Source organism: Monodelphis domestica, chromosome 8, assembly GCF_027887165.1.
Source record: "Monodelphis domestica isolate mMonDom1 chromosome 8, mMonDom1.pri, whole genome shotgun sequence".
Classification (NCBI taxonomy): Eukaryota; Metazoa; Chordata; class Mammalia; order Didelphimorphia; family Didelphidae; genus Monodelphis; species Monodelphis domestica.
Genome location: NC_077234.1, coordinates 79327390 through 79352641, shown reverse-complemented (window position 1 = coordinate 79352641; position 25252 = coordinate 79327390). Strand labels below are relative to the sequence as shown.

At 35.4% G+C, this 25252-nt stretch overlaps 1 protein-coding gene and 1 long non-coding RNA gene across 10 annotated transcripts in view; one reads left to right on the top strand and one right to left on the bottom strand.

The window, feature by feature from the left end:
• The window catches only part of ERBB4 (erb-b2 receptor tyrosine kinase 4), a 1424132-nt gene that overhangs the window by 722459 nt on the left and 676421 nt on the right, over positions 1 to 25252 (bottom strand). The window lies entirely within an intron of this gene.
• LOC103099859 (uncharacterized) overlaps positions 1 to 25252 on the top strand; it is a 52224-nt gene that overhangs the window by 16306 nt on the left and 10666 nt on the right. The window lies entirely within an intron of this gene.

The following is a 25252-nucleotide window of genomic DNA, read 5'->3' as shown; positions in this document are numbered from 1 at the left end:
AGCCAGGCCTAGAGAAGGGAGGTCCTAAGTTCAAATCTGACCTCAGACACTTCCTAGGTGTGTGGCCCTGGGCAAGTCACTTAACCCCAATTGCCCTTACCACTCTTCTGCCTTGGAACAGATACACAGTATTAATTCTAAGATGGAAGGTAAAGGTTTAAAAAAGCTGCTAAAGTCCCTGCCAACTCTAAAATTGTGATGTACACAGAGGCAAATAAAAATATGTAACTTTGGATAGTGTCAAGGACATAGAATCAGATAAAACCTGGGTTCAAATCCTTACTAGCTGTTTTACTAAAGACAACTCACTTAACATCTTGGAACCTCATGTTCTTCATCTATAAAATATAGTTAATAGCAGCACCCACATCCCCGAGCTGTTGTAAAAGGCTATTAAATGAGCTTTCCCTCTCCGTCTTCCTCTCTTTCTCTCCCTCTTCATCCCTCTCCAGAGAAATTCATTAAAATCTTCAGAGAAACTTATTAATATGTGATTCTCATATTCTCAGTCCAACTTCTTAGACATTCCACCGACTTTCTCTTGAGCAATTGGGAAAGGGGAATTGTTTATTCCCCTAAGAATGAATTCTGGAAATATCTCTGCATTGCTTTTTATGGCTTTGCCCTGATTATTTAGAGGCTTGTTTGTTTTGCTCCACATGGATACTACTAATTGTTATTTCCCTATTATATGTCTATCTCAGGATGAGGTTGTTATGGAGTTCTTTGTGGTATCCCTACATTAAACTGCCTTCTTGGCAGAAATGGATCCTGCTTTCTATTAAACATGTAAACAATAAGTCATGGCTACCCATCTGAACAAATTGAAATAGTTACCAAAGAAGGGAAAAAGCATCTGGTACTAAAGGGAAGAAAAGCATTTGTAATTTTCAGCTGAGGATCTTTTGCCTTGGACTTATCTATGTCTCAGACGTTAAAGCTGTGGCTAGGAAGACAAAAGAGAGCAGGAGTGACCACAGATCATTAACCAGAGTCCTGACTCTATCCTTCTGGACAGTATAATAGGTTACATATGCTTTCTCTCTTTCTCACTCTCTCACACACATACACACACTATATATCTAGATATATACCAGGTGTGACCCTGTCTCTGGGTATATCATTTACACAGTATTTATAAGATACATATATATGTACATGTATACATATGTGTGAATATATGCATACATATACACCCTCACTATATATATATATATGTGTGTGTGTGTGTGTGTGTGTGTGTGTGACCATGTGTCTGTGTGTATATAATATAGTGTATATATACAGAGTTTATAATACATACATAGATAAATGATAAGAGAGATGGATGGCTAGATGGATAGGGAGATGGATGGGGAGAGAGAGAGAGAGAGAGAGAGAGAGAGAGAGAGAGAGAGAGAGAGAGAGAGAGAGAGAGAGAGAGAGAGATGGATGGATAGATGGATAGATAGACAGAAAAACATGAAAGCTAGGTGTTAAAGTGGATAGAGCTGAGCTTAGAGTCAGGAAGACTCATATTCCTGAGTATAAATCTGGCCTCAGACACTTGCCAACTTTGTGACTCTAGGCAAGCCACTTAACACTTTTGGCCTCAGTTTCCTCATTCATAAAATGACCGAGAGAAGGAAATGAGAGACCACTCCAGTATCTTTACCAAGAAACCCCAAATTGGAGTCACAAAAAGTAAGAAAAGACAGAAATGTCTCAAAAACAAGCTATACAAAATGTTTTGCAATGAACAGGCTTTTTCTCATTTGGTCCTCCAAGTTATTCGTGCAAGAATTTTTATTCAAAGTTTATATTTAAGGAAAATGAGCTTCACAAAGCATCATAAGATTCAGAGCTGGTTGATCCTAGTTAATATATTTTTCAACCATCAGTTTCAGTTGGGGAAACTGAAACAGAGCAAAGTGAAAGGTTTTGCTTAAGGTCAGAAAAGTGGTACCCTTCAACATTCATATTCATGTCTTCTGTCACCAAATCCAGATGTACTGCCCAACTCTATCATGTTATCAATTTAAGTGACTTCTCCAAGTGAATTAGCCAATAAATGGCTAAATCAAGTCTGTTTTTTTCAACCATAACCATACTCCTTTAGAGAACTCATTACTAAAGCCAGACAGAAAAGAGGATTGAAACAATAATAGCTGGATCATTCTTTTTTGGTCACTGGTTAAATAATATCCACCTGAATTAACTGAATATCTAATATCATGTGATTTAGCCAATTTTTTTCTTTTGTCTCTTTAATAATGGTACTAATAAAATTGTGGTAGAAAAGATCAATTTTAAAGAGGTTTAATATTGAATATTGTAGGGGAAATTTTCTCCCATTTCTATAAGTGTAGTTTCATCGATTATAATTAGAAATTATTTTTTTTTAAATTTTAATATTATTTTATTTGGTCGTTTTCATACATTATTCACTGGAAACAAAGATCGTTTTCTTTTCCTCCCCTCCCCCCCCCCCCCCCCCCCCGCCTTTCCCTCTCCCATAGCCGACGCATGATTCCACTGGTTATCACATGTGTTCTTGACTCGAACCCATTTCCCTGTTGTTGGAGTTTGCATTATAGTGTTCATTTAGAGTCTCTCCTCAGTCTTATCTCCTCCAACCCTGTGGTCGAGCAGTTGCTTTTCAGCGGTGTTTTTACTCCCACAGTTTATCCTCTGCTTGTGGGTAGTATTTTTTTTTTTTTAGATCCCTGCAGATTGTTCAGGGAAATTGCATTGATACTTATGGAGAAGTCCATCACCTTCGATTGTACCACAATGTATCAGTCTCTGTGTATAATGTTTTCCTGGTTCTGCTCCTTTCGCTCTGCATCACTTCCTGGAGGTTGTTCCAGTTCACATGGAATTCCTCCACTTTATTATTCCTTTTAGCACAATAATATTCCATCACCAACATATACCACAATTTGTTTAGCCATTCCCCAATTGAGGGGCATCCCCTCATTTTCCAATTTTTGGCCACCACAAAGAGCGCAGCTATGAATATTTTTGTACAAGTCTTTTTGTCCATTATCTCTTTGGGGTACAAGCCCAGCAGTGCTATGGCTGGATCAAAGGGCAGACAGTCTTTTATCGCCCTTTGGGCATAGTTCCAAATTGCCCTCCAGAATGGTTGGATCAATTCACAACTCCACCAGCAATGAATTAATGTCCCCACTTTGCCACATCCCCTCCAGCATTCATTACTTTGCATAGCTGTCATGTTAGCCAATCTGCTAGGTGTGAGGTGATACCTCAGAGTTGTTTTGATTTGCATCTCTCTGATTATAAGAGATGTAGAGCACTTTTTCATGTGCTTATTAATAGTTTTGATTTCTTTGGCTGAGAATTGCCTGTTCATGTCCCTTGCCCATTTGTCAATTGGAGAATGGCTTGATTTTTTGTACAATTGATTTAGTTCTTTATAAATTTTAGTAATTAAACCCTTGTCAGAGGTTTTTATGAAGATTGTTTCCCAATTTGTTGCTACCCTTCTGATTTTGGTTACATTGGTTTTGTTTGTACAAAAACTTTTTAATTTGATGTAATCCAGATTATTTATTTTGCATTTTGTAATTCTTTCTAATTCTTGCTTGGTTTTAAAGTATTTCCCTTCCCAAAGGTCTGACATGTATACTATTCTATGTTCGCCTAATTTTCTTATAGTTTCCTTCTTTATGTTCATGTCAGTCACCCATTTTGAATTTATCTTGGTGTAGGGTGTGAGGTGTTGATCTAAGCCTAATCTTTCCCACACTGTCCTCCAATTTTCCCAACAGTTTTTATGAAATAGTGGATTTTTGTCCCAAAAGCTGGGATCTTTGGGTTTGTCATATACTGTCTTGCTGAGGTTGCTTGCCCCCAGTCTATTCCACTGGTCCTCCTTTCTGTCTCTTAGCCAGTACCAAATTGTTTTGATGACCGCTGCTTTATAATATAGTCTGAGATCTGGGACTGCAAGACCCCCTTCCTTTGTATTTTTTTTCATTAATTCCCTGGGTATCCTTGATCTTTTGTTCTTCCAAATGAACTTTGTTATGTTTTTTTCTAAATCAGTAAAAAAAATTTTTGGGAGTTCCATGGGTATGGCACTGAATAGATAGATGAGTTTGGGTAGGATGGTCATTTTTATTATATTGGCTCGTCCTACCCATGAGCAGTTAATGTTCTTCCAATTGTTCAAGTCTAGTTTTAGTTGTGTGGAAAGTGTTTTGTAGTTGTGTTCATATAGATCCTGTGTTTGTCTCGGGAGATAGATTCCTAAGTATTTTATTTTGTCTTGGGTAATTTTGAATGGGATTTCTCTTTCTAGTTCTTGCTGCTGAGCTGTGTTGGAATTATATAGAAATGCTGATGACTTATGTGGGTTTATTTTGTATCCTGCAACTTTGCTAAAGTTGTTGATTATTTCAATTAGCTTTTTGGTTGAATCTCTAGGATTCTTTAAGTAGACCATCATGTCATCTGCAAAGAGTGATAATTTGGTCTCCTCCTTGCCTATTTTGATGCCTTCAATTTCTTTTTCTTCTCTAATTGCTACTGCTAGTGTTTCTAATACAATGTCAAATAATAGAGGTGATAATGGGCATCCTTGTTTCACTCCTGATCTTAATGGGAATGGATTTAGTTTGTCCCCATTGCAGATGATATTAGCTGATGGTTTTAGGTATATACTGTTTATTATTTTTAGGAATGACCCTTCTATTCCTATGCTTTCTAGTGTTTTTAGTAGGAATGGGTGTTGTATTTTATCAAAGGCTTTTTCTGCATCTATTGAGATAATCATGTGATTCTTGTTGGTTTGCTTGTTGATGTGGTCAATTATGTGGATAGTTTTCCTAATGTTGAACCAGCCCTGCATCCCTGGTATGAATCCTACTTGATCATGGTGGATGACCCTTCTAATCACTTGCTGGAGTCTTTTTGCTAGTATCCTATTTAAGATTTTTGCATCTATATTCATTAGGGAGATTGGCCTATAGTTTTCTTTCTCTGTTTTTGGCCTGCCTGGCTTTGGAATTAGTACCATGCTTGTGTCATAAAAGGAGTTTGGTAGGACTCCCTCTTTGCTTATTATGTCGAATAGTTTGTATAATATTGGGGTTAACTGTTCTCTGAATGTTTGATAGAATTCACTGGTGAATCCATCAGGCCCTGGGGATTTTTTCTTAGGCAGTTCTTTGATGGCTTGATGGATTTCAATTTCTGATATGGGATTATTTAAGAAAACTATTTCTTCTTCTGTTAGTCTAGGCAATTTATATTTTTGTAAATATTCATCCATATCACCTAGATTGGTAAATTTATTGCCATATAGTTGGGCAAAGTAGTTTTTAATGATTGCCTTAATTTCCTCTTCATTTGAGGTGAGATCCCCCTTTTCATCCTTGATGCTATTAATTTGCCTTTCTTCTTTCCTTTTTTTAATTAAATTAACCAGTACTTTGTCTATTTTGTCTGTTTTTTCAAAGTACCAGCTTCTAGTCTTGTTTATTAGCTCAATAGTTCTGTCACTTTCTATTTTATTAATTTCTCCCTTAATTTTTAGGATCTCTAGTATGGTTTTCTTCTGTGGGTTTTTAATTTGTTCATTCTCAAGTTTTTTGATTTGCATTTCCAATTCCTTGGTCTCTGTCCTCCCTAATTTGTTAATATATGCACTCAGGGATATGAATTTTCCTCTAAGTACTGCCTTGGCTGCATCCCACAAGGTTTGAAAGGATGTTTCGCCGTTGTCATTTTCTTCAACGAAATTGTTAATTGTTTCTATGATTTCTTCTCTAACTATCCGATTTTGGAGTATCATGTTATTTAATTTCCAATTAATTTTTGATTTGGGTCTCCATGTACCCTTGCCGATCAATATTTTAATTGCCTTGTGATCTGAAAAGGCTGCAGTTAATATTTCTGCTTTTCTGCATTTAAGTGCCATGTTTCTATGACCTAGTGTATGATCTATTTTTGTGAATGTGCCATGTGGTGCTGAAAAGGTGTATTCTTTTTTGTCCCTATTTATTTTTCTCCATATGTCTATTAATTCTAATTTTTCTAAGATTTCATTCACCTCTTTTACCTCTTTCTTATTTATTTTTTGATTTGATTTATCTAAATTTGATAGTGGTTGGTTCAAGTCTCCCACTAATATGGTTTTACTGTCTAATTCCTCCTTCAATTCTCCTAGTTTCTCTATTAAAAATTTGGATGCTATACCATTTGGTGCATACATGTTGATTAGTGATATTTCCTCATTGTCTATACTTCCTTTTAGCAGAATATATTTACCTTCCCTGTCCCTTTTGATCAGGTCTATTTGTACTTTGGCTTTGTCAGATATCATGATTGCAACTCCTGCCTTCTTTCTATCGGTTGAGGCCCAAAAGGTCTTACTCCAACCTTTAATTCTAACCTTGTGAGTGTCAACCCGTCTCATATGTGTTTCTTGAAGACAACATATGGTAGGGTTTTGTGTTCTAATCCAATCTGCTATTTGTCTGCATTTTATGGGTGAGTTCATCCCATTCACGTTCAAAGTTATGATTGTTATTTGTGGATTCGCTGGCATTTTGATGTCTTCCCCTAGTTCTGACCTTTCTTCTTTAGCTTTCTCCTTTTGAACCAGTGATTTACTTTAGGTCAGTCCCCCTAGTCCCCTCCCTTGAGATGCTTCCCTTTCTAGCCCCTCCCTTTTTATGCTCCCTTCCCCTCCCCCCTCTCCTTCCCTCCCTTTTTGTACTCCCTCCCCCCTCCCCCTCCTTAATTTTCCTTTCTTTCTTGCCCTAATGGATAAGATAGAATTCAGGATCCCACTGGATCTAGATGTTCTTCCCTCTCAGATTTGATTTCACTGAGAGTAAGGTTTAAGTACTTCCACTTCACGCTCTCTTCCTCTCCTTCTCATATGAGAGTTCTTCCCCTCCCCTTCCCATGTGTATCTTTATATGGGAAAGTTTATTCTATTGATTCCCCCCCTATTTCTTGAAGTTAATCTTAGTATTATCACGGTTCCCCCCTCCCTTTTCCTTTTTTTGCCCCAACTTTCCCCAAATCTTCTTGATTCCCCAATCTTTCCCTATGCATATTTCTTCTAACTACTCTTATGATGATACAATTTATGAGAGTTACACAAAACATTTTCCCCACATATTAATATATATAATTAGATGTAAATGTAGTCCTTATAGAAGAGAGTTTGACTTAAAGAGAAAGATAAGATTTATCTCCTTTTCCCTTTCTTTCATATTTACCTTTTCATGTTTCTCTTGCTTTCTGTGCTTGGATATCGAACTTTCCACAGAGCTCTGGTCTTTTCTTAGCAAATGCTTGGAAATCTTCTATTTTGTTGAATGCCCATACTTTCCCCTGGAAGTATATAGTCAGTTTTGCTGGGTAGTTGATTCTTGGTTGGAGACCCAGCTCTCTTGCCTTTCTAAATATCGTGTTCCATGCTTTGCGGTCTCTTAGTGTGTTAGCCGCTAAGTCATGTGTGATCCTTATGGGAGCCCCCTTATATCTGAAGCTCTTCTTCTTGGCTTCTTGTAGGATTTTCTCCTTTACTTGGAAGCTCTTGAATTTGGCAATTACATTCCTAGGCGTTGTCTTTTGGGGATTTAGTATAGAAGGTGTTCTATGAATCCTTTCTATTTCTATTTTGCCCCCTTGCTCCAGAACGTGGGGGCAATTTTCTTTTATAATCTCCTCTAGAATAAAATCCAATTTGTTGTTTACCTCTGGTTTTTCTGGGAGACCGATGATACGGAGATTTTCTCGTCTTCCTCTGTTCTCCAGGTCCGTGACCTTCTCAGTGAGATATTTTATGTTTTCTTCCAATTCATTAATTGTTTGGGTTTGCTTTATTGATTCTTGCTGTTTTATCATCTCACTTTCTTCTAGGTGCTTGATTCTGGTCATTAGGGACTGGATTTGCTTTTCAGCCTTGTCTGCCCTTGTATTGGATGCTTCGAGTTCTTTTTCCAATTGAGCAGTCTTATCTGTCAGACAGCTGATCTCTTTCTCCCATTTTTCTTTCCAGAAGGTTTCCATCTTTTGGATAAGTTCCAGTTTGAGATCTTCCAGAGCTTGTTGATAGTTTCCATTTTGGGAGGCGTGTTCTGAATTTTTTTGGATTTCCTCCTCATTCTCCTCTTTCCCTTGGGTACTTCCTCCATAAAAATTTTCAATAGTCACTTTTTTCCCTTTCTTCCTGGAGGCTTGATTTTGGGCCATGTGAGCCATCCCTTTGGTGGTTTTATTTCCCTTTCCTTTTTGGTCTGGGGTCTGGGTTATAAGAGTGGTTTTTCTGTGAATTTAGGTTGCTTCAGACTAGTTCTTCCCAGCCTCCGAGCCCAGGTATTCAGCTCAGCCCAGATAATCAGCACGCCTTGTTCAGCGCAGCCCGCCCGAAGTCCCCTGGCTTCTCCAGTGAAAGCGCCCTGAGACGTTTTTTCCTGGCAGTCCCCAGATCCCAAGGACCCTGGAGTGCCCCCCCAGACAGAGACGCTCCCCACTCACTCGCTGTCCCGGTGAGCGCTCAGGTAGCTCACTCTGGTTTAGTGGGGGAGGTGGGGTGGGGGAAGGGCGGCTCAGTTCACTTTTCTGTGCAAGCTTTTCCTTCTTATTTTAGTGTGGAAATGTTCAAGCCCCACGTACCTTTGCCTCTGTGGGGTACTGGGGAGTCCTTCTGTTCCTCCAAAGGTGATTTTATGCTCCTTTGATGTAGTCTATTTCGTTCGGTGCTGGGGAGAGGGAACGTGCCGCGTCTAGATTGCAGCCATGATTACCCGGAAGTCCCCAGAAATTATTAATATTTTAAAATGTTTTTTGTCTTTATAATACTACCATTTTCATGGAATTTTGCCCTTCTGAGAAACATAAAAAATTGAAATTCAGTTGAATTCAATATTATGTAGATTAATAACAGAAACTAGCATTTGGATCAATAAATTAAAAGAACCTCTCTTTTTTCTAGCATTCTAAAAGCAACTATGTTATACTATTAGGTATCCTTTCCATTCATGATTTTTATTAGCTATCTTAGCCTGGTACCTAATGGATTTAAGAAATGAGCCCTTAGAGAAGTGCTTTTAATGTAAAAATGAGAGTAGCTGGTTTCTCTGAATTTTTACTTTTATCTTCTCAGAAGTAAAACAAATTTAAGAATCCTTAAAATTCTCATGAAGACTGAACATACAGGCTTCTAAAGGAGATTATATACTACTAAAGAAAAAGAACACCTGGTCCCAGTTAAACTAAAGTCTTCTCTCTTTAAAATACAGTAGTCCTTTAAGAAATGGTCTAAAATTACCACCTAGGCAAGAAACTTCATAGAATATAAAGTGAATATACTGTAGAGAAACATCCTTTGGAGCTTACATTTTCGTCATGTTTAGAAGCTTATAAATTTTCCAAGTCTCACTACCATTCTTTATTCTGGAAAAAATGTCTGAAATATTTTGAAATTCAGTGTACAATGAAAGTTTATCTATATCATTAAAACAAGCATATAAATATTTTATATGCTCCTCTCCTGTGAAGCTAAAAATCACATTTCTATTTATAAATTCCTAAATCTAAGATTAAGTTAATCAAAAAAGTCCTGAAAATGTGAAATAACCTACAGTTCTATCCCATAATCATTTTCCAGTGAGGGTATACCCTGAAGCCATAGAAGAGTGGCAGAGAATTTCTCTTCTGTTATAAATATCCCCTGGCATCCCACATCCAAATACCTTTTCAGTTTTTTATGCTTGTGCATTTTACTCCTTTGAAAACTTTAACTTGACACTGCAAAAGTATAAAAAGGTTATCCTTGCATTTCAAAAATAGATATTCCAGGTACTCAAATAAATAAATGGCTTCATTCGCAGATCCTTGGCAGTTGGCTTTCATCCCATATATCAAAAGTGTAGTAGTACAAGTTAATCCACTTTTTTTGGTGAACAGCACATGTGGACTCCGAATCCCTATCAAAAGTATTTTATTAAAAAGAAAGCACCTAAAATAATTTTTTTCATATATTAATTGACCCATCACTGCAAACCATAGGTAGCAGTTGAGACAAGGCAAGAGATCTCTTTTGAAATTGTTTTTTATGAATTTAGATTTTTTCTAGTTTGCAAAGGACCTAATTGATTTCTATCAGAAAGATCTTAGTATTGTATTCTTCTATGTTGACTTTCAGTTTCTTTATACACCTTAAAACCAACTCATGCACATGTATTTTAAGAAAGTTTTATATATATATATTTGAATATAGATGGCTAAAATGTCTTATCAATATATCTACCAGAGACTGCATTCATTTTACTTTTAGCATTTGCAACTGATGTGGACTAGCCAAGAAAATAAATCACATACTAATCCCTGACAACATTTTTTCCTATTAAGATGCAGTGTAGTCTTCATTGTATTTATAATCACTGACTACTTTTATTACATATAACTCTTATAATGAACATGTGATAGGCTAAACACAAAAAATGAGTTTCCCTTCTAGATTATATAAACATCTATCTTAGCAGGAAAAAAAACCCAAAAATTAAAATTAGGTTTAGAATTTTTGTCTGGAAAAGTGCAGGAAGGCATAGATTTGGGTAAAAGAAGTCACTATTTGGTAAACATTGCTGGAACACCTGGAAGAGTTTGGCAGAAATTCGCTACAGACATAATCATTCACTAAAATAAGCTCAAAATGGGTACATGTTCTAGACATAAAAGGAGATATCATGAATAAATTAGAAGAACAGAGAATATTTTACCTTTCAGATTTATGGATAGGAGATTATGATTAAACAAGTATAAAAGGAAATTCTTAATCCCTTTCTCTAATTTAACTGGTGACCTGAAGGTCCTTTTACCATAGAGATATATAAAGATATACTAGCCCACAGTGAAAGGAAGTAGAAACCAGAGAGACAGGAAATGAGGTCAGAAGGGGTTATAAAACGACAACATGAGAATTGAGAGGGACTTTTGGAATTTTTGACCTTTTTTTGGGTTGGGAGGGAGTAGAGTTGGTGGTGTATTTATATATATATATGTACATATATATATATATATATATAATATAACATATTATATATTCTGCCTGCTGAGCTGAGCTGAAGGGTTATCAAATGGACTTTCTCTAATGGCAGTTATAGGCAGTTATGGATAGTTATGGGGTAGCTAGTTAGGTATTAGGCAATTTCTTTCTCTACCTCTTTCCTATATTTCTCTCCTTTACTATATATACTTTTTACTGTATTCTTTTACTATCTCTATTTTAATAAAACTAAATTGTTAATTGTTAAAAGTTGCTAGAAGTTTTCTTTTCTCTGGCTTAAAGGTAATATTAATTTACAGCTCTACTATATTCTCATTAAAACTTAAATTATTAAAAGCAACTCTCTTATTTTGTCAAAACTCCTAATTTAACCCTTACATAAGAAATGAAGAGCATTTTGAGTTATACAATGATTAATTCTGAATATATTACATTAAATAGTTTTTATATAAATAAACAAATTTGCCAAGATTAGAAGGAAAAATAAAACCAGGGGAAATTTTATAGATAGCTTTTAGGAAAGAGATTTCATATCTAAAATATATATAGATCTTTGTCAAATATATAAGAGTAAGAGTCATCCCACAATTGATAACTGGAGGAAATACATATGAATAGGCAATTTTTGGAGGAAGAAATCAAAATCATAGATAGGTATTGGAAAAAATGCTCTAAATTACTACTGATTAGAGAAATGCAAAATAAAACAATTCTGAGAGAGCTCACATCTATCACATTGGCTAAAATGGCAAAGGGTCAAAATGACAAATGTTAGAGGGGATGTGGAAAAGTGTGAACACAAATACACTGTTGATAAAGCTGCAAACTGATTCATTTAGGAGAATAATTTATAATTACACCCAGAGTTATAAAACTGTGTATAGTCTTAGAAATAGCAATATCAATGTTAGGGATTTTTTCCTAGGAGATTAGGGATAAAGGAAAGTAACTTTAATTTTCCAAAATATTTAGAGCAGCTCTTTTTGTGGCTTCGAAGAACTGGAAATTGAGGAGGCGTGATGTTCATGGCTAAACAAATTATGTCCTATGATTGTGATGAAATACTGCTGAACTATATGAAACAATGAACAGATTAATTTTTTAAATTGTATATAAATATATAAGATATTAAACAGTAAAATGAGTACAACAATGAGAACATTATATTCAGCTACAGATTTAATATTTTAAGAATAACTTTTTAATGTCATCTCCAGAGAATAAACTGAAAAATGGAAATATCAAAGACATAATCTACATATACATGCTTGCCAAATGATGCCTTCATGTGGGAAGGAAATAAGATGGGTGAGATACTTAGGAATAAGTTCTATTAGTGAAAAGAAGTGAATTTTCTCCAATTTATTGCCTTAGAAATCAAACTGTCCCCTTCCTTTTTAATTTATTCTTTGAGATAACTTTCTTGGAAAGGGAAGGGGAAAAGCATAATTGGGAAATGTAGGTGATAAAAATGAAATCCATGATTTTAAAATTAGTAATAAAGCATTCATCTTCAGTAGACGAACTTTGCTTTTCTGCATAGGGTCAAAAAACAGAAGGGCCTGGTGTAAGTAGTGTGCTGGGGTTAGCTCAAATTGGCTTAATAACCAAATTTTCAGTGTGCACACTTATATCTTAGAAATCAGAAAACACAATATATAAGAGTTTGATTTATTGTTTTGTTGATTATCTAAACTTATATGAAGAATAAAGAATAAATTTAAGAGTCTATCTTGTATAAATTTTTTTTTGAGAGTTCAACATTTATAGTACATAGTGGCTTCTCATAATCCCCTCAAAGACAATGGAAGTCTTTGAATAAGAATGATTGAAACAGTTCAAAATATGCTCTGAAGACCTGGATGCCTTTTAAATTTTGGACCAATTACTGTAGACCAGCTCCCTCTTCCTATTTTCCTCCTTCCTTTTCTCTACCTATTGTTAATTTGCAAGGATCAGCTAAAATTGTACACAAATCATTCTCTATCTGGGGATCAGTGAGCACTACTTCCCCCGAATTACTGTAAGGCAGATGAAATATAATAAAAATATATCACTTTATCATATACTGGAGTAAATTATTATTTTTCAAATTCATTTCCAAAATGGAAATTTTGTCTTCCCAGGAGGAATTAAGCTCCTTCTGGACAGGGCCCATGTTGTGCCTATCAAATGAAGTGCAAAAAGAAAATGCTCAGAAAATACCAGTCAATTTTAATTGACTTTTGCCATTCCCTCTGGGTCTGGCAAAAAGTGGAACCAGATGGGCAGAAACAATGATCAGATAATCATGAGAGTCTTCTTAGTGTTAGATCAAGATATGGTGACTATTGGTCAATTCAGTGCTCAAGTGGATACATCCATATCCCCAACAGCACTGTGAAGTACCTAGCTTCTGGGTAGAAGGAACTCTTCCAGAGAGAAAGAAAAGAATCTCCTTCCCCATGGTGTTTCCTAAATAAAGTTTCTGATTCCCCAACTGTTTGCTTGCTAATCTAGTTTTCCTAATTTTTGGTGCCAACAGAGAAACCACATATGTAGATTGACAGCTGGTAGAATAGGAAAGATTTTGTTTCTAATAAGTTGATTCTATTGTGTTTCCCTTGAATGTGCTACTTTCCCTTTAGATTTGTGTAATTTGAATGAAAATTCCTTTAAAATACCCAAATTGAAAGGGTTAAGTAGTCTATTAGCAACTTGCTGAAGTAACTGTCAAGTTGGAATTCCAAACAACTATACACTTATGTTGTGCTTACATAATATTTAAGGAAATTTTTATGATTATGCATATAAGACTATCAAAATACTTGTTAAACTCAAAATGCATTATGCATTATGTTTATAATTATAGTTTTCCTTCCTTTTGGGTAGTAGCACAACATATAAGGCCTTCACCCCAATGATAGTGCTTTGAATACCCTTGGGAGAAGATTCATCCTGAACCACAATTTTTAACACTTTATGTTATTTGGGGCCACTTCATGTCCACTTAATAATATTATCCATTATTCTACTTTTTTCCATTTAAATAACATAAAGGGCATTGACTTGGTTAAAATTAGTTATTGCTTGAAAATGGAGTCTAATAGAAATCTATGAAGAAATGACAGGTAATCTGAAATAATTTGATTCTCATAGTTGAATTAGAATATTATGTTCTCAATATGCAATACTCAATGTGTATTCTTTAATACACATTTGATCCTAAGTTATTTGAGATTTTCCTCAGGGTTTTTAAAACTATGCATTATTATACATTAGACCGATAACATTTTGATTTTTTTTTCTAAATCTCTCTTTTTTTCCTCTGTTTCCACATTTGTGAATGGAGACAAGACACTCACTTGCCAAGATATTATGATGAGTAAGTGAAATACTATTTGTAGGGTAATTTGCAAACCTTATCATTATAAAAGCTAGCTATTATTTTGCAAGATGAGTTCTATGGGGGCCTTTTTCTATTAATTTAAAAATATTTATTGATGCTTTAAAAAAGCATTACCTCCCAATAATCAACTGTCCCTTCAAAAAAAAAAAGATTCCTCTCTTCCAACAAAAGAAATAGCTTTAGGTAGACCAAATCTGGACTTTGGCGATGTCTGGCAACATATGCTTTATTTATGAACCATAGTCACTCACACATATCTACCAAATGAGGTGACAGAATTTTTTTTGATTAAGCCTAAAAAATCATCAAGGATTTGATGAAGCAAAATGTGACAATATTCATTCCTTTTTAACTTAAATACTCAATTAAAGCATAGATAGATGGACGAATTTGTCTTCCTAATAAGCTTAGAAGAAAGGCAGCCAGACAATGAGTGTCCTTAGAACATCTCACAATACTGTTCATTTCATGTAATAACATATTCCATAATGACTGACATAGTCTCAAAGTTTGGGCCGACCAACACTTAGAAAAATTAGAGGGTGGTATATTTAGTATCTTCTCAGTATTGAGGATTTAATACGCAAAACATTTTCCAGCTTGTCTAAGGATTTAGATGGCATCATTTTTCTGGAAGAAAAAATTGGAAAACTGGAAGTATACAAGCGATTACATTGATCCCTAGAGTCAATTCTGTGCAGTCAGACAGTCCAGGACACATAAAGCAAGCAGCTGCGTCCACTTACTTGAGGGACAAGTTCCATGCCTGACATGACATTTGGCTTGCCTCATGTGAGAAGGCCTAGTTTGACTAGATATTTCTGACCAGGGCCATCTTTAGAGGATTTGTAAGTAAACCTCTATTGAAAATACAGTTGAGGGGAAAAAAAGAGTATGATGCTTTCTGAAGAAATAAATAGGTGCATAAATGTTAATGATATGGTACTATTAATTATGTTATTAATACTATATTATACATGTTAATATCATTAACATTAATACTATGAGTATTTCCATTGGCACATAAAATAACCACCATTTTAAATTATAGCATTCAATTTAATTTCTAAAAATGGGGGAAATCTTTTGCAGCCATAAATTTCTAAACTGATATATTTTAATTGGCATTACTGAACCACTGGATTAGAATGACAGGGAATGCATGGAGTGAAAAGATAACTGATTCATCAGTAATAGATTTATCTTCATAGAAACCATTTTTGACATTTTAAAAGAAATAATATCTAGTGTATCTAATGCAGAAATTTTGCAAGTTTGAGGGAAATACCTTTAAGAGGAGATTCTTTTGAGTTTTCCAAATGTCCAATTCCAAGTGGATTAAAATAAGTATCATGTACCGATAAAAGGGATTTAAGCAAGGCTAAAGTCTAGCCAAAACTAAGGTTTATAAAAATTGCTAAAGATAATAAAAAGAATGTTTTATAATAATATAAGAGAGAGAAGAAGGGAATGGATAAGAAAGCCATATTTGCATTTATTACACCATAAGAAACGAACAAGATGATCACACACACACACACACACAAAAAACTGACTTGAAAATATATGAAATGATATAAAATGAAGTGAACAGAATCAGAAAAATGTTGTATACAGTAACAGCAATAAAGGACAATGATGTTGTGAATGAATTAGGACTGATCAGCAATGCAAAGAATCAGGATAACTCCAAGGGACTCATGACAAAAATGGTTATACACTGTTATAGAAGAACCCGACAAAATCTGAATACAGAATAATGCACACCATTTTAACTTCATTTCTTCCATTAATTTTTCTCTAGTGTGATATGTGCCTTCTTTTACAACATGAGGAATATGGAAATTGTTATTGTATGATAATTTATTGTTTAATTTAATTGTATAATTTATTGTATTTGTGATTGTAATAATTTTGTATTTGTAATTACAGTAATTTCTTATAGTATAATAATAATAATAGTAATAATATCACCTGCCATCTTGGGAAAGGGGAAGGGATGGAAGGAAAGGAGATAACATAAATCACAAAATGTCAGAAAATGATTATTGAAAATTCTATCAACATGCAAACTGGAAAAAATGTAAATAACAAAAAAAGAAAGAAAGCCACTCTGACTAATATAGATGTGGAAATGAAGGTAACAGGTGACAGAAATCATGAAATCTATACTATTTGGAGTTTCACAAACTCATGTATCCCTCTATATTTCCACTGACCACGTTCCACGATCCTATGTACCCTAAGTATCTTGCCACCTTCTGGGCTACTGTGCCTGTTCTTGCCCCATTTTAAGCATCTTTATTTGAAGCTATAATTGAATGAATAATACTATTGCTTCTGCAAGGGCATGAAGAAATAGACAAAATTCCAAGCTGCCCTCAATCAATTAAAGTCATGAGGGCCAGATGATCTTATGGGCTTATAACTCATGATAAGGGTCATTAGTAATTATCTGTTCCAGTCTCCACATTTCACAACTGACAAAATGTAATATTGGAAACTTAAGGAGCATCCCAAATGACCCATATGTATAAGTGGCAAAGTCAGGTTGTCTGACACCAAATTCAGTATTTTGTTTCCCCCCTTCCACTTTTCTCCCCTCAGCACCGACCCCCAAATTCTAATGCAAAGGCTACAGAAAGAATCAGCACATGTGATTGTTGAGTCACAGCTTCTAATCTTCTAGAACTCAAGGAGTGAAGAGAAGCTGCTATTGGCTTGCAAACAGACAAATATTAAAATTTTGAAGAAAACAAGAGAGATTAAGTATATTCCACCAATCATAGTCATTGATCTACATACATTATGTTCAACTCTGGGCATTCTGTTTCTGGACTGACATTGTCAAGTTGAAAATGTTCAAAGGAGGTTAACCTGTGTGGTGAGGGAACTCAATATCATACTGTTAATTATAATCCATCACCAAGAATGTTGCAAATAAGAGCAGCCTGGAATGGTAATATAGGAATGGTAAGTGGGGGGAACTCCATGTAATTATTTGGGCCTATGCAATGGATAACTGCTAGAGACAAATGTAAAAAAACCTCTATTTAATAAATATTTGAAAAAAAAGGTTTGATGAAAGGTCAGGAAAGGTAATTTGTTGAAGATTAGGTTGAAGATTACGATCCCTAAATCTAATAGGGGGCTAAGCTTTTACACACCTCCCTCTAATTTGTGAGAACTTGCTTTTTGCTCAGTCTTCCCTCAGCCTAACTTATAACTCCTTATCACTGAACTAAATCCCAAGAATTTATGCTCTATCTATATGTCTGTCTGTCTATCTATCTATCTATCTATCTATCTATCTATCTATCTATCTATCTATCTATCCATCTATCTAGCTATCTATCTATTATTCACTGCCTCCTTGTATCTCTTCAGATCACTCCTCCAATTCCCACTACTTTCTCAGCCTAATCAGACTTCTGGGCTTTGGTAGGCCTCAAAGGCCGTGCCCACTCTGCCATCACAGAGGGGAAAAACTGCCTCTCTCTTTCTTATATAAGTACGTTTACTATCTCCTTAGATTTCTTTCAACTTTAAATAAGTTTGATTATTCACTCTCTATGACAAGTGCCAGCCCTTCTGGGCCTAGCTAAGCTTTTTAGCCTAAGCAGGCCTAAAAATGGCTTGGCCCTCTCAGGGGCCACACAGAGGAAAACTATTGATTTCCCCCACAAACATATTCCAGAAACTCTAACCTGTTCACCTCCTTCACCTGCCTCTGAGTTTTTCAGTTTTCCAGGGAATAGAAACACAAACCTCCTCCCAAGGGGGTGGGGGGGGGGCCTTCCAGGAGACCCCCTGCTGTGCAGGTTGGCAGTTAGAAAAACAATGACTCAGTTTACCCAGAATTCCAACAAGCAACCTTCCCAAGATCATGTCTGGCCTTAAAGATACCTTTTCCACTCTTTTTTTTTACCCTGTCCTTAGCTGCTAAGATCCCAATTACCCCAAATGGTCTTCATTAGCCCTATGGCTTAATTAATCCTAATAATGCCACATAAGAACTGTTTGAAGAAACTTAATTGAAGGAGGATATGATCTCTGTTTTCAAATTCCTGAAGAATTCCCATAGAGAAGTGGTATTTTGATAGGCCCCTGTGTTTTTGGACCCCTATGTAAAGGGATCCCAGTACAGTGAATAAGCCTGAGTGAGCTGGGGCTGAATGGAGGACAGGTTTGTGTATCAGCCCTGAAGACTCTAGGGGAGATTCTAACATAGGAGACGCCATCTTGAGTTTGTGTTCATGTATCCTACGGATACCCTTGGTTGTCTGTTGGAATGTAAATATTGCCTGTAAGCATGCGGTTGGTTACTTTTGGGGTAGCAACTAAGTAAAATTGGTTGTTAACTATAGTAACAACTCAGTTTCCTATAAGTATCATCCCCTCTATCAATAAAGCCGCCACTGGCCACTTGATTTCCATCATCCCTCCTGAGTCTGTCTGCATTCTTACCCCTCAGAACCCCCCACCAGGTATCCCTGCTGGTGCTGCTAGTATTTAACTTATTCTGTTGTTATTTTTTATTTTTTCAATACTGTCTGAGTCTTACTGACCCTACTTAGGGTTTTCTTGGTAAAGGTACTAGAGCAGCCTTACATTTTTTTCAACAGTTCACATTATAGAAAAGGAAACTGAGGCAAACAGGGTTAAGTGAATCACTCAGGGTCATATAGCTAATAAGTCTCTGAGGCCAAATTGGAATTCATCAAGATAAATCTTCCCAGCTTCAGATGTGGCACTCTAGTCACTCTATCACCTTGCTTCCCACTTATTCTGTGTGGCTACCAAATTAGAATCCATAGCTGAAAGTTTCATGGATGCATATTTTAGTTCATCATAAAGAGGAAATTATATCATGCAATTATATTATGTAAAATTTATATACAAATTATATTATGTGATTACATAATATAATGCATAATTATATTATGTAATCACATAATAATTGGGCTATCCCTAATGCAATGAATTTGCTAGAGATATTGTAGAGTAGATTGACAATTCAAGCAAGATGATGGAATAGATGATCTCTGAGGTCAATTCTAACTCTTAAATCCTTTGAAGATATAATCAATATACTCAATGCTTGTTATTCAAAATTTTGTTTGCAACACGTACGACTTATGTGTATGTAGATGAGTACATTTTCCCCAGTCAATTTTCCCTTCTTCATAATCCTAATGAAAAATTAATGGATGAGAGAGTAGAAATGTCCAGAATAATGGGTGTTGAATTATCTACAAACAATAAACACCAAAAATATCAAAGAAAAAATACACTTTCAGTTTTTATTCACATACCACATTTTCAGCTTCCTTTTTTTGGGGGGGGGATTAGCTTCCTCATTAGAGTGGGTGCTCCTTGAGGACAAAAGCTGTTTCTTTCTTTCTTCTTTTTTTTTGCTTGCCTTTGTTTTCCCAGTGCCTCACTTGCCACATAGTCAGTGATTAATAAATGTTTGTGGACTGACTTTCATTTTCTGCTGAAAACTTTCACTGTACATACAAAGGCAATAAAAAGTAATCATAAATAGGCTGAGAATACAGACTTGGGAAAAATCTATAACATGAAATTATGCTTGTCTATCATACCAAAGAACTGTTGGATTGCCAATATTCCTCTCCTCTATAAAAGGGAACTATAAGTACTTGTATTTTAGGATAGCTAATGCACTATATAGACTCACCCTTAGAAAAATTAGAATATCTACTCTGACCATGCCAGTGGTAAAACTGATTGAGCCAAGGGTCTAAAGTCAGAAAAACCCAAGTTCAAATTCAGCTTCACACACTTGGTGGCTATATGACTCTAGGGAAATCATTTATCCTGGATGTCTCAGTTTCCATATGTGTAAATGGAGATAATGACATCTACCTCTGAGAATTATTATGAGGATCAAATCAAAAAACTTTTCTAAAATCTTTAGCCCAGAATCTAGTAGGCATTGTATAAGTGCAATTATATTATTCAATTATTAAAATTTTTTTTTTGATGTATCTGGACCTTGCACACTGGATGAAACAAAAGATCATTCAGACTGGGGAGAAAGAAAAATAAAGATAATTAAAGAGTGTCAGAAAAGTTTTAGAGTTGTTTTGGTGATGAGAAGGGAGTAAAATCCAGGCAAGGGGAAAAGAAAATGCCAAGGAATGAAAAGAGAAGTTTCTGAGTTAGCATAATTACACGGTTAGATTTACGCTTGAGGAAAATCATTTTAGCATCCCTGTAAAAGAAAGAATGAATTATAGAAAGATTTGAGGCAGGAAGAAAAATTGGGATTCCATTGGAATAGTGTAGGCAGGAGGTAATCTGGTCCTGAACCAAGATTGTATACCTCAAATGGTGACACAAATAGAATAATTCAAGAAAAGTTCAGATAAATTCAGATGTAATAGAGTCTAAGAATATTATTAGAAGACAGTAAAATATCAGTGTATATCATGAATCTTTCTGAGGTTGTAGATGACCCCCATGATAAGTTATTACACCTCTCTAGGACTTGATTTACTTACCCGTAAATTGAAACTGTTGGATTAGATGACTTCTAAGGTTTCCTGAGGTCTAACTCTCTGACCCAATGATTTTAATTTGGTTGGAGCACAGAATGTGTAGAACAGTAATATCTTTTCAGTTCAGCATCATAGACTTTGACACCCACTTTGCTTAGCATAATTAGATATAGAAGAATTAGCAATAAATATGATAGACTATTACACTGTTTAATAAGCAGAAGCGGACTATAAGTGAAAAGACTGTATCAAAGACTTGGGAAATTATTTTAGAGTAAGTGGTGGAATTAGGGAGAGTAGTAGTGTTTAGTGAGAAATCTAAGGGTATCCAGAAGGATCTGGTAATCTGTAGAAGTCGAGCCAAAATATAAACATATACCAAGAAACATAACAAAACAAGAAGAAAAATAGTTATAATATTCTAAAATGCTTTAAGGTTTGCAAAGCACTTTACAAATATTATTTCATTTGATCTTCACATCAGATTTGGTAGCCAGCAATTGAGGGACGTGCCCAGAATCATTTAGCTAGTAAATGTCTGAGGCTGGATTTGGACTCTCATCTTCCCAACTACAAGTCCAATGCCCTGTCATCTACTGTGCCACCTGGATCCCTCTAATGGAAGATCATTAAACACAGGGCTAAAAGAAAGAGCCAGGGAAGCAAAGAGAGGAGCCCACCCAAAAGAGAGCTTAGGTGTCCTCCTAAAGAGATCTCCTTCTAAATCCTTCTAAACCACAGGAACAGGACAAATAAGAAGATTAGAAAACCATAGGGAAAATGAAGAAAATTCAAATCAAAGTCTCAGATAGGTTCATCTATTTAATAATTATAAGAATCTAAATAATCTAGATATCAAGTTCTGGACATTGGCAGGAAAAAGGGGTTTGATGCATAAAATAAAACTAATCATCATAGGTAAGAATTATAAGGAAGTTGCAGTTTACCCTGGAAGCCCCCCAAAGTAAAAATTTTAATTGAGAGTGTGGATGAATAGTCCCAAAATAACAAGAAGAGACTAATAGAAGCACCTGGCAGGAAATAGTAAATGCAAAGAGCACAAGAACATGTCTGAGGACAAGGTACAGAAATCTCAAATGAACTACTTAAATTGCCTTGTTGTTATCCATTCATCCTTTCAACAACCACTTTGCAATGAAAAGTTTGTGGGTTTCCGAGCCTTATTATTATGGAAATAATACAGACACCTACAAAAAATTCAGTTTACAATCATATAGTCAGATTCCTCAGAAAAACTGCCTTTCCCCTCCACTACTAAGATAAAATATAATCATGCAACTCCTTCCTAAAAAAGAGTTATTTTTTTAAAACTCCCTTTCCTTCCATCTTGGAATCAATACTAAGTATTGGTTCCAAGGCAGAAGAGTGGTAAGAGTTAGGCAATGCGAATTATAAGTGACTTGCCCGGGGTCACAGAGCTAGGATGTGTCTAGGGGTAGATTTGAACCCAATACCTCCCATCTCTAGACCTGGCTCTCAATCCATTTGAGCAACCTAGCTGATCCCCTAATTAAAAAGTTTGAAAAAGAAAGTATAAGATGTTATACCTCCAGTTTACAGATAATGAATTCAGGATGGTTAGTGATAGAGTGCTGAACTGAGAGTAAGGAAGACTTGAGGTTTAATCTTGCTTCAATCATTTACTATCTGTAGTTCTTAGGCACATCACAGGCTTTTTTAGCCTGTTTCTTCATCTATAAAATGAAGATAATAACTTTACCCATGTCACAGGATAATTGTGATGATCAAGTAATGTGATAATTATAAAGAATTTGGTATACCTTAAAATACAAATTTCAATTATTTTTAAATTTTATTTAATTAATAATTTTAATTTATTAATGTTTTTTATAATTTTAAATAAATTTATTCATAAAATTCAATTCATTAATAAATTTAATTAATAATCTTAAAATACTACAAATAATAGCCATAATATATATGTTGCTTTTCAAATATACAAATTAACACTGGATTTTAGCTTTCCAAAATACAGATTCAGTGTGGTGTAGTTGAATTCAGAGTTAAAAAAACAACAACTTGGGTTTAAATACTGGCTAGCTAAGTGACCAAAAACAAGTGGCAACATACCTGAGTCATAGTTATCTCATTCATAAAAGGGGAGAAAAGTCCTTGTGATAATTACCTCATGAAGACATTATGAGGAATGTGCTTTCTAACTCTTAAATCATTATAAAAGCGGAAATTATTCTTATTATATCCTTTTTCAAGATACAGCTTATGGGGGATAAGTAATTATGACTGTGCTTTCATGCAAGATGAAGAATAAATGGGGACAGGAGGTAGAAAAAATTTTCAAATAGAAATAGATTCAATAAAAACAAAGGGCACTCAACATATGAATGAGAAAACTTGCTTTAATATTTTTTCTTCTTTTTAAAGTTTTCTCTCATAGGAAAATCTCATTTTTAAAACTAGGTTTTTAAAATCTCCTACAAGGAAAGTATAATGCCAACACAATGTTTAAAAGCCTGAAAATGGCACCTTAAAGCAAGCCCTGTCTAGGTCCCAGCCATTTCTGCCATGCTGATTCTAAAGACCTTGAGTGTTAATGTAAGACATTTTAAAACCATTATTCCAGTGGCACCCACGAGTGCTGCTACAGTTCAGAGTTCTGATTATAGTCCTATTGTAAACATCATTTCTCACCTGGTTGGGTCTCAGTCAGAGGAAAAAAAATCACTCAAAAATGAAACTTACACACAAATTCTCATCCAAGGAGTCTTGATTTAAGACCCAATTAAAATAATGATAATCATTGTAACTTGCATTCTATTAGCAATGATAACAATAAAATCCTCTACAAAGAAAGAGAGGAAAACATTCTAGAATATATTTTATATATAATGGAATCACTGATAAGTAGGAGTCAATATTCTTAGAGTGTAATTATAATCAGATTTAGGTACCGGTTTGGTCATATTTGTTTTTGTACATCCCCTCTCTCAGTGAAGTTCAGAGGTCCTACATAACTGTCAGATACCTGCATTTTAAAAATGCTGCCCCTTCAATTCTATAACAGTTTTCTTGTTCCTCCGACCTCCCACCATCTAAGCATAGAATCTTATTACCCCTTGCAATTGGTTCCATGCACACATTTCCAACCCCTGTCTATTCCCACTATAATATCTCCTTTATATCACTTCCAGGTAAAAATATCTGTTCATTTTTCTCTGTTTAAAAGCTTCCTATGGCTGCCCTATTCTAACTTTCTCTATTTACCAATAAGTACACTGAGGCCCACAGAGGTAAGATAATTTGTCTAAAGTCACAGAGGTAGTTAGTTGCAGACTTAGAATTCAGACCCAGGTGCTTCAAGGCCAAATTTGCTACTTCTCACTGGGTATACGTTTCAGACTTCTTGTTTAGTTTGTCCCAGTAATCAATATCAGCCTTACTTGTTACCTAAAATCACCCAGTTCCCTATAATTGGAAGGTCTCCTATTTCTCTTTAAATGTTGACTCTTACCCAACCTTTAAAGCACAATCCAAAAGTTTTATTCTTTATTATATTTTCCTGATCCCATAGAGAAACAAAAACTTTGTCTCCCAGGTGTACTGTGACATTCTGTTTTGCAATTTACACATATTAAATGTCCTTCCAAATAATTGATGGAAAAGACTGGTACATCCTAGATGGCTTTGAAAGATCAGTACCAGACTGACTCTCTCTCTGTCTCTGTCTCTGTCTATCTCTCTCATTCTCTCTCTTTCTCTGTCTCTCTCTCTGTCTGTCTCATTCTCTCTCTCTCTCTCTCTCTCTCTCTCTCTCTCTCTCTCTCTCTCTCTCTCTCTCTCTCTCTCTCTCTCTCTCTCTCTCTCTCTCTCTCTCTCTCTCTTTCCTTCCCCCATTTCCCTTACCTCTCTCTCCATCTCTCTTCCCTTCTTCTCTCTCCTTTCCTGCCCTGCCCTTACTCTCCAAAAAGATTTCAAGCAAAAGAGCAAAAGATTAAATACATTGCAAGAAGTTCCTGAAAACCACTCCTCAAACTCATTTATGATTCATATAAACAGCTCAGTATGTGGGGAATACTGAAAAGGTATAATAGCTGAAGAGGGAGAGGAAAGGAAAATATCAAGGCAAGAAGGAAAAAAAATGAAAATGGTAGAATGTTGGTATGACTATATGAGCCTTGTACCTTCCAGCTAGGAGACATGAAATGCTGATCTTTTTAATTCCCTCAACATGCCAGAGTAGATCAATGAACCTTCCCTGCTCTTCATTCCAGGTGTTGTAATATTCTGAGACATTTAAGTCAGCTG